Source organism: Eptesicus fuscus, chromosome 1, assembly GCF_027574615.1.
Source record: "Eptesicus fuscus isolate TK198812 chromosome 1, DD_ASM_mEF_20220401, whole genome shotgun sequence".
In the NCBI taxonomy this organism is placed as follows: domain Eukaryota; kingdom Metazoa; phylum Chordata; class Mammalia; order Chiroptera; family Vespertilionidae; genus Eptesicus; species Eptesicus fuscus.
Window position 1 is genome coordinate 86,812,580 of NC_072473.1, and position 18,522 is coordinate 86,831,101.

General features: G+C 39.5%; 1 protein-coding gene across 4 annotated transcripts in view; it reads left to right on the forward strand.

Annotated features, from left to right (window-relative positions):
* Positions 1-18,522, forward strand: part of PLS3 (plastin 3) — a 96,997-nt gene that overhangs the window by 35,820 nt on the left and 42,655 nt on the right. Inside the window, exons 1-2 of one of the 4 annotated variants that reach the window (XM_008156106.3) lie at positions 449-491; positions 13,976-14,048. The exons of 1 other annotated variant lie outside the window; for it this stretch is intronic. The gene's annotated coding sequence lies outside the window, so the exon portion shown is untranslated. Of the gene's footprint in view, positions 1-448; positions 492-13,975; positions 14,049-14,512; positions 14,532-18,522 lie in introns of those variants that run through there. 2 more of the 4 variants (XM_028132032.2, XM_054724458.1) reach the window with 2 other exon arrangements.

The window sequence follows — 18,522 nt, forward strand, 5'->3', positions numbered from 1 at the left end:
AAGTGGTCTGAGAGAGTTAGTTTGCCTTTCTAAGTCATGTACTTTACTAAAGTGTAGTGACTTGGGCACTGGGGAGAAGCTGGTTCCTTCCATGTCTTCTAAAATAAGCAGGTCACTTGGCTAACGTTCAGACTCTAAATAGGTATGTGGGTTGTAGCTATTTGACCTGAACCAACTTTAAATTCCCCGGTGTTCTTGCATGATTTCAGTGGTGCTAGAATGAAAAAATTAGTGTTTCTATAAATGCTGTGAAGTTAGACTTCATTAATACTTGGCAAAAAAAAAAAAAAATACTGTGAGGCTGACAGGAAGGGGATTCGTAAGTATTATATCATTCTTTTGTCAGGGTGTTCTCTTTTCCAAGCAGGAAGTGTTATGACTTGCAATTGTAAGAAGAATGTTGGGTTTCCAGATTGGCATTTTGAGCGTGGGAGGTTCCTTCTCTTAGTGCTGCGAGAAAGAAACAGGTTTGCTCTCGTCTTCCCAGAAGGGTAACTATTTTAAAATTACTTCGTTGGGCTCTAACTTTTAGATTACTGAATATTTAAGCAGAAATTTACTTCACAAAGTTTGAAAAATTCTTATGTGTTTTGGTAGTTAAACATTTGGAGACACTTTCTAAATCTTATTTATTCAAGTTGAATCAAATGTAAGAAAAATTTTTGAAGTTTAGAATCTAACCTGTTCTCTATATGTTGTCTTTGCTTTATTTGGGGGACCATTTTAGCAACTTAGTACTTTTAAAAAAATTGGTTTTGATATCCTAATCATATAACCATATCTATCAAGTTAAATGACCAAAAGGTTTAAGTGACAGAAACTATTACTCTGTATTGGGGGGAGGGGGTTTTAAATGCCACTGGTCCCTGTTAAATGGTTTTTCTGTATTCTATGCAATAGAAGATGAGGTAGCTGTCATGACAACATGTCCTGATTAGGCTGGTATTCTATCTACTTTTACAAAATGACTTCTGATAACAGTTGTCCTAATGTTTATTTATACTTTACCAAAAAATGAAAACCATTAGTGGTGACATTTTGGTGGTGTTATTTTATAACATAGTAGTGATAAGTGATTTTGATGTCCACAGAATCACCAGGGATTTCCATTACATGGTGATCCTATAAGTTTTATTTCTCCTAATTTCAATATAGCTAGTTATATAAATCCTGAGTATGAGTTAAGGGTAATGTTTCAGAGTGGTTGTACTTAGTATACCTGTATGAAATAAAAAGTGGAATATGAAATAACATAATCTAGTTTTCAATTAACAAGTGCTATATTTGAGAACCATATAAGCAGCATACGAAACACTGCAGAAGGTACTTTCAGTGACTAATAGGTAAGCTCTCAATTTAGCTCAAAGTCTAAGCTGAAATTGTATCTCTAGCGATTTCTGAGTTGTACATCATAATATTTGATTTGAGCATGTTAACTAGTCTGATCCTGCCTTGCGGTGTGGTGTGTGTGTGTGTGTGTGTGTGTGTGTGCGTGCGCGCGCGCACTGCCCTTCACTTCAATGTTAATTTTCTAAGGAAAGGAGAATGGAAATACCCCTCAGGTGTGAAGATTAATTAATTTCATCAGCAGCAGATACATTTGGATATTTTTGGAAAGTGTCAAGATTTATTTAGGAAATATGGAAAGGATTAGACCTTTTTAAAAGGAGAGTGCACTATTTCAAGCCAAGCAATTAATATACCTTAGATTTGTAAAGATGGGGGAAGGAGTAGTAGTATTTGTTATCTTTGGATTTGATATAGTTTTCTTCATCACAAGCAAAGGGGCTTTTAGGATGTCATTAAGATGTACATTAAATATCTACAAAATTCTTGTCTGGCAAGAATTTAAAGAATGTCTTCAATCTGACTAAATTGAGTTGAATGTTTCTTTTATTGGAAAAGTTACTAAATTATTTTTAGATAGCCATTGCTTTAAGATCATATCATTTTTATATATAAAAATACAAAAGAAAGGAAAGGAAACTTTCCTTAAAATGGGTATTGGATATTCCTCCAGGAAATGACACAGGCTTGGGTGCCCTTTGGGATTTAAGTGACTCATAGGTATCGGTGCTTGAAAAACAATCAGAATCTAGCATATGATAGATTTTAGAATAAAATAGAGGTACCAGTATTTCTAGAAAATTAAATACTGGGATGTCTGGGGTTTGCTTTAAAATAATTCAGGATAGGGAAAAAGAAGGAAGGGAAGGGGGTAAAAGAAGACAAGGGACAGGAAGGGAGTATAGTTGAAGCCGTTGTGGGAAATTCCTGATAAATGTAGACTTTGGATGATGGGTTTATGAGTGTTTGTTTAATTATTTTCTCTTGCCTTTGTATATATTTAAAATTTTCATAATAAAGATTTTAAGTATAGCTTTAGTTTGGGACAATTTACATGTGTTTCTAAATGTTACTTTTGTCTATAAATTGCAGGCTTATCAAAACATAATTTGTACATGGTGTATATTGTAATGGTGAAAGGTGCTTCTGAATTGCCAGAATTGTTGCAAGTAAAAACTGTTTCTGAAAAAATTCTTTTTGTTTGACTTACAGCTAAATTTTAAGGACAGGTTGCAGACATCTTGAAGAGTTTTGCAGTAGCTTGAAGTATTAATCAAGAGTAGATAGTTAAAACATACTAGCAGGCCAATTGTGTGGGAAGAATGTGGGAACATTATTATGCCTTGACTATTTTGTTCACAGCTTTCTCTAATAGAGTATGCATTTTTAAAACCACATGGACAATTATTTCGCCTGCATGTTTAAGTTACGCTCACTTTTCCTATTGCCTCTATCAGAGTTTATTCAACAAACATTTTGCAGGTGCTTATTGTGAGCCAAGAAGCAAAGTCAAGGTACCAACACTGCTTCCAAGGAGCTCACACCTTTTTTTTTTTTAGTGGCTTAGTTGTAGATATTAGAGAGGTAGGAAGAGGGCTAAGACAGTTTGGGTTTAACTCTATACACTCCCCCACGCATGATTTTGCAAATAATAGCCATCTCTGCTCCCCTGCCCTTTTTTAAAAAATATATATTTTGATTTCAGAGAGAGGGAGAGAGAGATAGAAACATCAGTGATGAAAGAGAATCATCGATCGACTGCTTCCTGCACACCCCACACTGGGGATCGAGCCCGCAAACCAGGCATGTGCCCTGACCAGGAATCGAACTGTGACCTCCTGGTTCATAGGTCGATGCTCAACCACTGAGCAGACCGGGTCCCCCTGCCCTTCTTAATAACCCTTCATACTTCTCATGCATCCTCAGGGGTTGTTGGAGCAGCATACATGCAGGAGATAGCAATCTCTCCTTCACATTAAATAATAAGCTAATGTTTAATTCTCCTTAAAGTTCTTGGATGAACCCAGGGCAAAAATTGCAGTTATGGGTAGGCTGCTACTTATGGTTGGATAACGGGTAGAGTTAGCCTTTAGTCACTGATGGAGCCTTCCCAAGTTTGTTTCTCAATTGATTTAGAATTTGAAACATGTTTTATCATGGAAATAGTAGCTAAAGTATTTTAGGTCACTTCACAAATGTCTCTCAAATGGTATTCTATGTTAACCTAAAATGTTATGTTTTTGTGTGTTTTTTATTATTTTCATCTAAATGAGTTGTAGAAGCATAATTACTAAATATATCCAGACTTATGTTCCATCAGCCAGTTGCTTTAATCTTTAGTCACAAATACTGTATAGCCTAACAGCACATATAACAATGCCTCGTGGGAAAATACAGCTAGTTTTATTTAAGATTATGTAGCAGTGTCCCTGTATAGTTTTACCAATTTTCAGTTGAAATGTCAAGTACCGTAGAACTACCAGATCTAGGCTTGAAAAGCAACCTTGCTGAGGAAAGTGTGCTGTACATGTTGAATATTACTTTCATAGAAGTTTGCTTATCATGTTGTTAACAATAAGCAATTTTTAATAATGCTGAGGTGCTGGAATAATGAACAGTGAAATCCTTTACCACTTCTTCCTTCTGCTTTAACCTTTCCTAAACTTTCAGAACTAGGAACCCATCACACACGTGTGAGGACATTTAGAGTCTGACTCATTTGTTTTGACTTGAAGAGTAACAAATCATTCAATTGAGAAAGAGACATATAACCTCTTAAACTGTTGCAGTTACTCCTTTTCCAAAAGTCTGTTAAAGTTTTCTAGATGGAAACAAACAAAACTTCAAACCACATGCTCCTTGGGAAAAATCAGTTGGTTACAACTAAAAAGCTTTGGGTACCATAGTGATGGCTTATATATGAGGAAAAAAAAATCCTAAAATAAAAGGTAAATCACATAGATACTTGAGTGTTTGGTTCTGTTTACAGTAACACTAAGTTATTAGTACTGATACAATGGGAGTGGCTATTCACAGCACTTAACATTTAAGAGGCTGAAATTAAGCAATATTAAGGATAGTGCAGCACGAGCACGTCATATGTAGGAATAAATGTGCCACAAGAGAAATTAAGCGTCTGTGCCCTTATTTTTTTTTTTAAGTATGGTACTGTTTTATTGTCAGTACCCATTTAACACCACTGTTTTGAAGAAAGAACTTTTAGACTGTATACAGGGTGGGGCAAAAGTAGGTTTACAGTTGTGAGTACACAAAACAATTTATTTTTGTGTTTTTATTTATTAATTGTTGTAGATACTAACTGTAAACCTACTTTTGCCCCACCCTGTATATACTCTTTACTGAACCCATTGCCTATATCCTATATGGTTTGCACAATTACAGTTTTGGTGGTTTCAGTTCAAGTATTAAGTGAATCCCTTATCCTTTAATGAAAACAATTTAGTATTAGCTAGGGAGGGGTCACTATCTACATTTCCTGGCAACCATTCATACTTCTGAATATCATGGTCATGTTTGTTAGGAGCTTTTAAATTATCTTCCATAGGCTATAATAGGCATGGGCCTTCTTTCCACAAAGCAGTGGGTATGTAACCTCTTTGTTAATGTTTTTATGGTAAGAGTAGTTAATTACCTTCTCTCACACATACTCTTTTAATTTTACATTTGCTGCACAGCTCCATCCTGGGCAAAGTCCCTTACCTACCCTAGGCTCTTGTTTCGTCCCAATTACAATTTTAGTAATCATTGGATATTGGGCATGCTGGGAATTATTTGATCCTCGAAGCTTGGCAGGCAGTTGGAATATTTCTTTGAACCATACCTCTGTACCCAGCATCCAGCAACGGATTATTGTGGGTGTACAAGAGAGGAAGATGAAGTTTAGACTCTGTTGTTGAAAAACAACCTTGAAATAAGACTTGCAGATCAAGTGGTTAGACAAATATTTGTGAGCTGTTCATAAGAGAATAATCTCTCTTTTCCTGGGGAAGATTATTTTCTTCGACCAAAGCTGAGGATCTGTGTGGAGGAGGCAGGTGAACTGAATCAGATAGGATGGTGGATGTCTCAGCCCCACTGTCCTCACATCCACTTATATAACTATAGGTAGGAGTCTATAATTAAATTGCTAAATTTTTTGGCGAGATTTTTAAATGCTGTGGGAGTTGAAGAAAAAAAGCAGAGCTGGAGTCATTGGGAAACATGATTTGGGAGAGGATGAGGCTTCTGCTGAACCTTGAAGTTTGAGTAGAATTTGGATTGGGAGAGAAGAAAAAGGAAGGGGAGAGCATGATAAATGTGAGAGGCAGATACACAGAGAGGGGGTTGTTACTAGGAACGAGGGAAAGGTGGGGCAGGATAAAATAAAAGGTACTGAGTGTTGTTGAAAGGTAAAATGGGTTAGATGTGACTAGTAGGACCATTCTAGAGGACCTTGGAATATCATCAGGCAGAGATTAGATTATCTGTTTAGACAGAAGCAATTAAAGCTTCCTAAAATGGGGGACTGACATGATCAAAATGGTTGTAGGCACTAGTTGTGGGTTATTTTTTATTCAAATGATATTTATTGAGAATGCATTGTGTCCATAGATTACACCAAGTGCTCTGGTAAATACAGAGATGAATACACTTGTATCTCTAATAAAGTTTATAGTCTTGTTGGCGAAATATGTTCATTTTGTTGAGGAAGCTATATAGCATTAATGGTTGAGAATACTGACTCTGGTGTCAGGCAGACCTGGATTTGAGACCTGGTTCTGCCCCTCTATGTGACTTTCTTTATGCAAGTTATTCAAATTCTCTAAGCCAGTTTGCTCTTCTGTAAAACGGGAATAACAAACAGTATCACCTGGCTCATAGAGGTTTTCTGAGAAGTAACTTGGATAATGTATATAAAGCATTTAGTACAGTCCATGTAAATAAATGAGTCCTCCATAAATGTTAGCTGATATAATATAAACTTACAATGATATGTTATTATATTGTCTAAATTATTATTATTATTACCTACTCTGGAGACACTGTGATAGAGGCTGGGAATATGAGGATGAATGGGATATAGTACCATCCATCAAAGAACCTTGTGTAGTAGTATTAAATGCTATCATTGTGGTGACTATATTTTCCCATTCAAAAATAGGTACATATGGTCTAAGAGTAAAACTATATTTAAAATTAGAGCTCACTGAAAGAATCCAGCACTGGCTATAATAGAAGAAAACACAATTCTGTGAGAGTACTGGGAAGAGAGAATTTTTGTCTCAGATGGGACAGTCTGAAGAGACTTCCTTAAAGATGCTCTTGAAGAATAGATAGGAGATGGGTGTAGAGGATTCCACAGAGAAGGACTGAAGTTGAGGAAATACATGGTCTGCTTGGGGAATGGGGTATCTTTATAGAGTGTGATTCAAGAGTGCAGTGCATGTAATGGGAAATAACATTGGGAAGATAGGCAGGTATCAATATAGAAAAGTGTAGGGCCTTGAATGTTGTGCTTTAAAGTTGGGGCTTTTTTTGTATGGAATATATCATAGATCTGCTCTTCAGAAAGTTAGCAGTGTAAAGATTACATTGGAGGGAGACAAGACTATATAGATTAGCTAAAAAGGCTTTTGGAATAGGCCAGACATGAAATGATAAAATTGTATGATGGAAGAATCCAGAATGCTTAGTGATTTACTTCACCCCTCCCTCTGTTTCTTGTGGCCAAATTTCAGTACCAAATTTGTAGACCTGGAGACTGAGGAAAGTAGGCAAGTTGAAAAGGAGACCTGATTTAGCAAGAGAGATCATTGAAAGAGGGGAAATAACGTAGCAATAAGTTCAACTGTAGACACTCAGACTTTCCTGACTGGAATCTTCCTCACTGAGCTTCCTTCTCCCTTGGCCAGAGGGTCAAGTCCAGTTTTTTGCTGTAGCCCTTCTAAGTTGGACCTGACTTTCTGCTCCAGTTTTCTGTCACAAACCCTAGGCACAGTGCTCCAACCACACTGTCTTTCTCCAGCTCCAGAATGGCATCTCCTCTCTGTCTCTGTGCCTAGAATGTCTTTACCAGTGATATCTGTCTCAGGTATGCCTACTTATGTTCTAAGATAAAGTTCAAAAGTTACTTGCTCTGGAAAACCTTTCCTGAGGCCCACCACTCAGTAAATATGACTGTAATAGCATGATAGCACTAATATTATGCCTTTGTTTTTCCATCTGTTTTCCCCACTAGACAGCTCCCCAAGAGAATGGCTTTGGATCCTAGTTCTCTATATCTGCAGCACCCAACACTGCCTGGTACCTACCAAGCCTTCAATTACGGCTTGACTATCCTATATAATAAAAGCATAATATGCAAATCAACCGAACGGCAGAACGACCGGTTGCTATGACACACACTGACAACCAGGGGGCAGACGCTTAATGCAGGACCTGCCCCCTAGTGGTCAGTGAGCTCCCACAGGGGGAGCACCGCTCAGCCAGAAGCCAGACTCACAGCTGGCAAGCGTAGCGGCGGTGGCTGGAGCCTCTCCTTCCTCCGCTGCAGGCGGGCGGTAAGGAGCGAGGGGTCCTGGACTGGGAGAGCCCCAGACTGCAAGAGGGATGTCTGACTGCGGGCCTAGGCCCAATCCCTGAGGGGAGCGGGCCTAAGACAGCAGACAGACATCCCACAAGGGGTCCGGGACTGCGAGAGGGAGCAGGGCCGGGCTGAGGGGACCCCCGCCCCCCAGTACACGAATCTCGGGCACCTGGCCTCTAGTAAATAAATAAGTGGGTGAATATGGTAGACATTCAAGCTGAAATATAAAGTCATTCGGAAACACAGAACTGGAGTAGGTGAGCTGTAGCTCAGAGTGTTACACGCCCGTCTGTCATGGAGACTAGTGCTGTTGACTTGCCTAACTAGGGAGGAGGCAGGGTGGCAGTTTCTGTTGGTATAGGTAGGTATGTGAAGCGTGGGTGTTCTAAAGCTCTGCCTTTTTTGGATGGAGGAAGGGGATACATACATACCTTTTTTGTTGAATATTCACACATAGAAGTGACTGGTGGTTTTTCTTTTAGTTTATAGTAAAATATTGTATTCTTCCATGTTTTATTCACTCTGTTGCTCTCTTCATGATACTAGCTTAAGTATGTGTTGCCAGATCTCTGATTTAAGGAATCAGCCTTGCTTTCCCAATTCTATTTACCGGGCATACTAGTGGCTGGGATAGTCTATGGTGAATCTATCCCCTGCTATTTTCTTTTAGGTGCCTTTCAATTTCAAGAAAAAAAAAATAAAGTTCATGATCAACCAGGGATGAGTTTCCCAACATGTGTGCCCAGCCTCCTGGCCCACGTGGTACTGAATGACACAGATTAGTAAATAGATTACTCAGTCAGCTGCATTCCTAAAGTGAAACACCTTAGGGGAAAACAGGTAACCCCTCCTCATCCCCGGCAAATACCTTTCAGAATTTGAGTAATAGTTTCTGGTAGTTACTTGCAGGTACACCTTTCTCAACAAAGATTTGTGTTCAGGGTTAAGTGTAGTTAAATGAGCCAGTGGAGTGGTTTCATAATTGCCGTATTGTTAGTCAAACTCCGTAATTAGGGATGACTTCATAGGCATAAGATTCCTCTATGGGTGACGCCCTAAATTCAGACCCTGTTGTACACCATATCCTTTTATGAAAAAAACAAACAAACAAGGTTTTGTTTGCTTTTGTTTTATCGCCTTATTTGAAAATCTCTTTTCCTGTGCCTCAGATGTTTAGGGAGAGAGAGGGTTTGCTTTTTCCCTTTATAGAGGAGGCAGGCTTAGGAGTTAGAGACCCATCAAAGTACTTTGCAGATGAGAGAATTGAGAAACATGCAGAGACCCTGGGAGATTTTACTGTTGATTAGTATTTCGTTTGGTAAGTTGAAATGGAAGGAAAATATATTTCTATTTATTTAAAAAATATATTAGCTCTATCTCTGTGTGCGTCTCTCTATGTAAATAAAGTTGACTTTTGTGGGAAAGTGACTTTCTTTTTGCGTTAAATCACATACTGTGAATTTGAGGTTGAACTTTTTTATTCAGCAAATAATATTTACTGTTTACCTCTTCACCTTTAATTTTTCTTATTTATTTTATTTTTTATTAATTTCTTTATTGATTAAGATATTACATATGTTTCATTACTTATGAAAAAAATGTGCAAATTGTGAGGAATGCGACAGTATTGACAAGCTGTTAGCTATTTTTAAAAGTGGTCCTGAAATATTTAGAGTAAAATTTGTTTACTTTTTACTATCTCCTGGCCTCTCTTAAACTTGTATTTAGAAACGCCTAATGAAGGAGTCAAATGATTCATGGGTAAAAAGTAGCTGACAGGTTTTCTTTAGACCCATCTTCCTTAAATTACTTTGACTAAAGGCTTATCCTATCTAATAAAAGAGTAATATGCAAATTGACCATACCTCTGCTACACCCACAAGCCATGGCCACCAGCCAATCAGGAGTGAGTATGCAAATTAACCCAACCAAGATGGCTGCTGCCACAGAGAGAGCAGGAGGCTTGGGTTTCCCCGGCAATGGAGGAAGCCAAGCTTTCTGCCTGCCCTGGCCTGCCTTGGCCTCCACTTAAGGCTACAAAGTTTCAATTATAGAAGATAAATAAATCCCAACAAAAATGGCGGCAGCCACAGAGCTGGAGAGAGCATGAGGCTTGAGTTGCCCCCAGGGATGTAGGAAGCCAAGTTTCCACAGCCCTGGCCTGCCTTGGCCTCTGCTTAAGGCTACAAAGTTTCAATTATAGAAGATAAATATATCCCAGATACCAGGGCCTCCGCTTGGGTCACCAGGGGGGCGTGGCCAGCCTGCAAACCACCACAGGCCCCTCACCCAGGCTGCCCCACGCCCCAAGGGAACCCCCACCCTGATCTGGGACACCTTCAAGGCAAACCAGACAGCCCCACCCGTGCACCAGGCCTCTATCCTATCTAATAAAAGAACGATATGCAAATTGATTGTCACTCCAACACACAAGATGGCTGCCCCCATGTGGACACAAGATGGCTGCCACAAGATGGTCAGCAGGGGAGGGCAGTTGGGAGGGACCAGGCCTGCAAGGGAGGGCAGTTAGGAGGGACCAGGTCTGCAAGGGAGGGCAGTTGGGGGCGATCAAGCCTGCAGGGGAGGGCAGTTAGGGGTGACCAGGCCTGTAGGGGAGGGCAGTTAGGGGTGACCAGGCTTGCAGGGGAGGGCAGTTAGGGGTGACCAGGCTTGCAGGGGAGGGTTAGATAGGGGCAAACAGGCTGGCAGGGGAGCAGTTAGGCATCAATCAGGCTGGTAGAGAAGTGGTTAGGGGGTGATCAGGCTGGCAGGCAGAAGCGGTTACGGGCAAACAGGAAGGCAGGCAGGCGAGCAGCTGGGAGCCAGCAGTCCTGGATTATGAGAGGGATGTCCGACTGTCCTTCGGGCCTCAACAGGCAGTCAGACATCCCTTGAGGGGTCCCATATTGGAGAGGGTGCAGGCTGGGCTGAGGGACACCCCCCATGCACGAATTTCGTGCATCAGGCCTCTAGTAATTTTTATATATGAAGGAGATCTATTATACTCTGTAGTCAATAATTATAGGGCAAATGAGAGAACTTTTCTTTTTTTTCCATTTTTTTTTAATTTCTTTATTGATTAAGGTATCACATATTTGTCCTCGTCCCCCCATTCCCATCCCACCCCCCTCCCCACCCATGCCCCCACCCCCCTGTTGTCCTTAACCGCCGCTTAGGCTCATATGCCTGCACACAAGTCCTTTGGTTGATCTCCCCCTTTACCCCCTCCCTTCCCTACCCTCCCCCCGAGGCCTGACAGTCTGATCCATGCCTCCTTGTTTCTGGGTCTGTTCTTGTTCATCAGTCTATGTTGTTCATTATTTCCCCTAGCTGAGTGAGATCATGTGCTATTAGAAATACACTTATAAGAACCGAAAATGAGACAAGCATTAATGGTTATGGTGACAGGCAAATGAATCGGTCTGTAGTGAGTTTCTTTCTGGGCCAACAGTTCTTTTGAGACCCAATTTCAATGTCCAGCAGTTCCTTATGTGTACATGTCAGCACTGACATTTCAGTTCTGGATGGTGGACAAATGGTGGTAATGCAGGTCCGACTCTGTCTGGTTTGGTCCTGTGCAATCTGCTGTGATGAACAGCTGCTAACTGCTAGTATGGGAAGGCCACATCAGCGTCTTCTGTCTCTGTACTGCTTCTCTTCTGCCTTCATGGCTGGAGTAGTTCTGTCGATTCCTCTCTTGCTAGAATCCACATGGTCTCGGAGTTGTTTTCTGAAAATATACAAACATATTCTCAACCAAAAGTTAATAAAGGAATATTTTCTATAAATTTGACTGGGGATCCTTTTTCAATTTTTGCCCAAATGATTTTCCTCTGGCTTGTTTTGTCACCTTGTGTGTTTTTCATGGGTGTCTTGCTTTTAGCCTTACAATTAATTTTCTAAAGTATTAATTTTCTAGATGTAATTTACTTACAGGATATTTTTCCTTACATGATATTCCTCTACTATCCCCTCCTTTTTTGATTTAAATGTTAGGAAGCTTTTGAAAATTTTATAATGTAATCTTGATGGCTTTTAAATTTTAATTTTTTGCACTATAATATTACTGTTTTAGGTTCATTATATGGTACACAATTTTATCGTGAGATGAAGTACCAATAAAAATTTTAGTTGACACTTTAGGAGCACCTTTTTGTCCAGTACAATTATTTTTTCTAGAATATTCACTTGTTTCAACTAGCCAATTTAAATTTGCCTGAAAACTTGACTACTATTTTACTGTCAAATTTATTACTCTAACAATAATCTTGTTTTACCCTGTAAATATTGGTGGAAGGGATTATTTGCCTTCTTGAGTAGGTCCTGAGCATTCCTGGGAGAGAACTTTTCATAAATACCATTTAAAAGGTTTAGTAGAACTTATGCCTTATACAGGGTGGGGCAAAGATACGCTTACCATTGTTCATACGGAAAATAACACAATAATTCATAAATAGTAATACAAGAATAAACTCGGTTTCACATACTCACAATTGTAAACCTACTTTTGACCTGCTCTGTACTGTGTTTATGTAACCGCTCACAATTACTTATTTATTCCCCATTTTCTTTCATTTGTATTTTCTAGTTTTAGCTCACATACTTCAGAGTAGCATTTAGTTATTAACTTTCAAATAATTATAAATACATTTGAATATATTAAAATGAAAGTCTCCTAACTTAAACTATTATGTTATTCTGGACCAAACTTGCCAGGAAATGTTGTGCGTATATACAGTTCCACTTCTTTTTTTTATTCTTACTCTGGTATGCCTCTTAATGTGTCCTGTGGATGAAAAGTCTGAGTTACAGGTATAAAGAAGTCACTTTAAGCTTTCATTGAGGCAGTTAGACAGAACTAAGAAATTAGGAAACTTGCAAGTATAGTTTGGGGTTTTTAATGCTGTGTTGTATTAATACATTTTTAAGCATATGTGTGCCATCAAATCATTTGCATGAGATCTAAGTATTTCCTACTTGTGTAAAGAGGAACAAAAGTAGTATTTTCCCAGCCTATGTGAGAAGGAATTAACCTTTACAGTTTCCAGAGCCTTCTTCCTTCTGTATCTTTTTGTTTTTTGACATAGTAGGTTTTTATTTATTTATTTGATTTTGAGAGGGGGGAAGGGAGGGAGAGACAGACAGACATCGACATCAATTTGTTGTTCCACCCATCCAGGCACTCATTGGTTGATTCCTGTATGTGCCATGATTGGCCACGGATTAAACCGCAACCTTGCCTGCCAAACCAAGGGAGCTACCCTGCCAGGGCACTTTCTGTATCTTTTATTGCCGCCACTAATTCATTTTGTGTTGAATTGTAGTTGTTTATACGTTTGACTTCCCTAGATTGTAAATACCTTGAGGGTAGGAACTAGGCAGCTAACAGATGCTTAAAATATTGGTAAAAATTGTGTGAGGATAGAGGTCTATGTGTGCTGGAGGGGCATGAAGAAGGAAAGAGACTTCTGGCCTGTTCAACCCTGCTGCCTGCAAAGGGGAGAAATGGAAGGATTTAGTCAGAAGCCACTGGTCAGCAGGAATGAAGGGTGGGGAAGGCGGGGTTATGTCCAGAAACATCTTTGTCTAATTTTCTTCTGCGTGGAAGTGATGTGGTAGTATGAAAATAAAATCAAGTCTTTTTTAAAAAACTCACATACTTTAGATTATTCCTGACTTCAAACTACCCAAACTGGAAAGGACTTTTAGAGATAAAGGAGAGGCCACATGTTTTGGATTTTTAGAGGCAGTCTCACTTTCAGACTTTCTGTGCCCTTGTTCTATATGCTATAATCCATGGAGATGGATAATAATTCTGTATTGAAAGCATGATTGCTTAAATACACATAAAGAAAATTGGAATAAATCCTGCATAGTATTTTTGTAATCACAAGTGTTGAACCTCATATTAATAAAGTATAGAATACTTTTTAAAAGTGCTATCATTGGGTTGCAGCTTAACTTATGAAAAGATACTTTTTATACTTAATCTGTAAAATACCTGACTTCATAGCTAAGTGAAGATCTTTCTTTACCTTGTAGATCCTGAGACCACTCAGAAAAGTGTTTTTACCCAACTTATCTACTGAGAAGTTGTGACATCTTAACATCACAGGTAAGGAAAGTTTGTGAGCATGCAAGTTCTGTTTTAGGTTCGTTAAAGTCTGTTTTTATTTAATTCTTTTAATCGGTCATTATAAGTGTGTATTGCATTATGGTGGAAACTGAGCTAATACTATAATATGGTCATTTTAAAATTTCCCAGGAACTTGAGAAACCTGTCTTTGAATTCAGTTCTGTGGTCCCTCCGAGCCTAAGTTATGTAATAAGAAAAAAGGGAGTAAGTATATTCACCTCATAAGGCTGTTGTGAGGGTTCAGGGAATGAATATGAAGTTATCTAATGTAGTTCCTGGTACATAGTTGTTGAATGGATGAATTTATTACAGTACTATTTTATTGCTGCCTTACCATGTGCCTGAGACTGTGATGAATTCCAGAAATGACAACTGTGGCTGTAAAAAAGACAGATCCGGCCCAGCTCTCTCTTGAGAGCTTCTCTCTACTGAGTATCAGGCTTAATGTAAAAAAGATGAATTGTGAGTAGTTTTTAAACTTTATTTATTTATTTTTTTTAACAAGTACGTTTATTGCTCAGCCAGTGAAAGAGAAACACAGGACCACCCAGAGCATGTTTCCATAAGACAGTGTTAGAAAGGACTTATAGGACTTGAGTTTGGTTGGGTGATTTGGGGAGAACCCAAGGCATCAGGGTTTATTCTGGATTGGGTGCTATCTGAAGTCAGGGACAACTCTGTGATTGAATAACTCAGCAAGTTGTATCCACAGGGAGGGCAGCAAAGCTCCCACTGCAATGAGGAAGGCAGCAGTAGTCCCTCTTATTATCTCCGCCTTTTGATATTCTGTGGCTTGGACGATGCACACACTTTGTGTTTATTTTTTTAATTTAATAAATCTTTATTGTTCATATTACTACAATTGTTCCTCTTTTTTCCCCCATAGCTGCCCTCCACCCTGTTCCCACCCCACCCACCCACCCTTACCCTCCCCGCTGTCCTCATCCATAGGTGTACGATTTTTGTCCAGTCTCTTCCCGTACCCCCCACACCCTTTTCCCCTGAGAATTGTCAGTCCACTCCCTTTCTATGCCACTGATTCTATTATATTCACCAGTTTATTCTGTTCATCAGATTTTTTTATTCACTTGATTTTTAGATTCCCTTGTTGATAGACATGTATTTGTTGTTCAAAATTTTTATCTTTACCTTTTTCTTCTTCTTCCTCTTCTTAAAGAATACCTTTCAGCATTTCACATAATACTGGTTTGGTGGTGATGAACTCCTTTAGCTTTTTCTTATCTGTGAAGCTCTTTATATGCCCTTCAATTCTGAATGATAGCTTTGCTGGGTAGAGTAATCTTGGTTGTAGGTTCTTGCTATTCATCACTTTGAATATTTCTTGCCACTCCCTTCTGGCCTGCATAGTTTCTATTGAGAAATCAGCTGACAGTCGTATGGGTGCTCTCTTGTAGGTAACTAACTGTTTTTCTCTTGCTGCTTTTAATATTGTTCTCTCTTTGTCTTTTGCTCTTGGCATTTTCATTATGATGTGTCTTGGTGTGGTCCGCTTTGGATTCCTTTTGTTTGGGGTTCTGTGCACTTCCTGGACTTGTAAGTCTATTTCTTTTACCAAGTGGGGGAAGTTTTTGGTCATTATTCCTTCAAATATGTTTTCAGTATCTTGGTCTCTCTCTTCTTCTGGCACCCCCATAATTCGGATGTTGGTACGCTTGAAGTTGTCCCAGAGGCTCCTTACACTATCTTCATATTTTTGGATTCTTTTTGCTTTTCTGGTTGAGTGTTTTTTGCTTCTTTGTATTTCAAATCTTTGACTTGGTTCTTATGATACTCTAGTCTGCTGCTAGATCTCTGTATAATATTTTTTTTATTTCAGTCAGTGTATGCTTAATTTCTAGTTGGTCCTTTTTCATATCCTTGAGGGTCTCGCTAAATTTATCGGCCTTTTCTAGAAAATTCTTGAAAAACCTTATAACCGTGGTTTTGAACTCTATATCCAGTCGTTCGTTTTCCTCCATTTCTTTCATTTGTGATCTATTTCTTTGTCTCCGCATTTTGGCTGCTTCCCTGAGTTGATAGAGTAGCTTTGTGTGCTAGGTGTCCTATAGGGTCCAGTGGCTCAGCCTCCCCAGTTACCTGAGGTGGACACTCTTGGTGCACCCCTTTGTGGGCTGTGTGCACAGTCTTGTTGTAGTTAAGCCTTGATTGTTGTTGGTATCACTGGGAGGAATTGACCTGCAGGCCAATTGGCTGTGAGGATCAGCTGTGTCTACGCTGGGAGAACTTCTGTGCTGGAGACACCTTTATGAGACAAGACCTGCAAAAGCCTCTGTGTTCAGCTTGGATGGGGCGGAGTCTCAGGGTGGAGCAGACAGCAATGGCTTCCCGTCAGCCCTGCCCTAATAGGCCCCTGTGTCTCAGTGTCCCGTGGTAATCGCTGCAAGCACCTCTAAGAGAAAGCTGCCCTTGAGTTCCGCCCACTGCCAGACAGTCCAGTTTCTCCCCGAACGAGTCTGGGTCCCCAGAGTCTCACCCGGAACTAGAGTTCAGTGCAGTTGGAAGCTTTTGTCTCCCTCCTGGGTGAGAAAGCCAGCCGCGTACTCAGTTGCCCGCCCTCTCCGTGCCCGCCTCAATACCTCTGCCTTTTGCAGTTCCTCTGAGTCTCAGTGTGCTTTTCTCTTTCCTGACAATCCAGTTTCACTCCGTTTGAGTCTGGGTCCCCAGAGTCTCGCCCGGAACTGGAGTTCAGCGCAGTTGGGAGCTTTTGTCTCCCTCCTGCTTGAGAAAGCCAGCTGTGCACTGAGTTGCCTGCCCTTTCCACGCACGTGTCTCAGTACCTCTGCCTCCTGCAGCTCCTCTGAGTCTCAGTGTGCTTTTCTCTTTCCTTCTAGTTGAGAATTTCCACTCAGCCAGCCTTCCTGTGGTTCTGGATGATGCCTGTTTTGTCTTTTAGTTGTAGTTTTGAAATTGTTGTGCAAGTCAGCAGTTTAGGTGTTTACCTATGCCGCCATCTTGGTTTCTCCACTTTGTCTGTCTTTCAGTTTTTAAACTTTCAATAAAAATTTCTAACATGGATAAATATAAGTTCTCAAATTTGTATTTTGTACTATAGAGTTTGAAATTTAACACATAGAATAACTTTTTTGAAAAGGCAACACATTTAGGGCAGTGAAACTTTTTGATATTTTACTGGTGGATATACTGTATGTCATTAGGTAGTGTTTGTCAAAACCCATAAACTGTACAACATCTAGAGTGAACCTAATGTAAACTAGGGACTTTGGGTGATTATGATGTGTTAATGTAGGTTGTAACAAATGTACCAGTCTGGTGCAGGATTTTGATAATGGGAGAGACTTGTTTGTGAGGGCAAAGGGCTACATAAGAACCAAACTCTACTTTCTATTCAATTTTGTGGTGAATCTAAAGCTGTTCTAAAAAGTAAAGTCCTACCCTAGCCAGTTTGGCTCACTGGATAAAGCGTCGACCTGGGGTCTGAAGGGTCCCAGGTTTGATTCTGGTCAAGGGATTCACCTTGGTTGCGGGCACATCCCCAGTGGGGGGTGTGCAGAAGGCAGCTGATCGATGCTTCTTTCTCATCGATGTTTCTAACTCTCTATCCCTCCCCCTTCCTCTCTGTAAAACATCAATTTAAAAAATTAAAAATGAAATAAAATAAAAAGTGAAGTCCTTAAAAAGATTAAAGGGAAAAAAACAGGCAAAAAAGCAACACACAGTTGTTTTCATTGCCTTGTCTCTAAAACTTATTAATAGGTTTGTATCTGGGGATTAACCTTGTGGTACACACCTCCTTTATGTATTGTAATTTTTCTGCAAAAGTTCAGATCATAAATATTGTGAGCCAAGAGGCAAAATCAAGAATATTATATTATTGATATCAAGGATATAACATTGTTTACACAAAATTTTACTGGTGAAATCTAAAATATAATAATAATTGAGTACATTTTTTAAAGTAATCCAGGCCCTAGCTGGTTTGGCTCAATGGACAGAGTGTTGGCTTGTGAACTGAAGGGTTCCAGATTCCATTCTGGCCAAGGGCACATGCCTGGGTTGCGGGCTCGATCCCCAGTAGGGGGCAGCCAATCAATGATTCTTTCTCATCATTAATGTTTCTGTCTCTCTCCCCCTCTCCCTTCCTCTCTAAAATAAAAAAATATATATTCTTTAAAAAATTTTTTTAAAGTAATTCAGGTCTACTGATTAAAAGAATGGAATTTGTGGAAGATAACATTTCACTTAACTGGGGTTCAAAGTTAATGGGCCTTATCATCAAAATTGACTGCAAATGTTTGTTTATCTATACTCAGCCCAGATTTGGCCCAAAGGACAGAGTTTGCCAACCCCTGCTCTATTGGTGAAATATGTAAAATAGAGCCAAATCGGAAAGGGTGTAAACTCAAATGATATGTGCATAAAGATATGTTTATTAACACATACTTGTGTATTTCTATATCAAGGCTAAATGTAA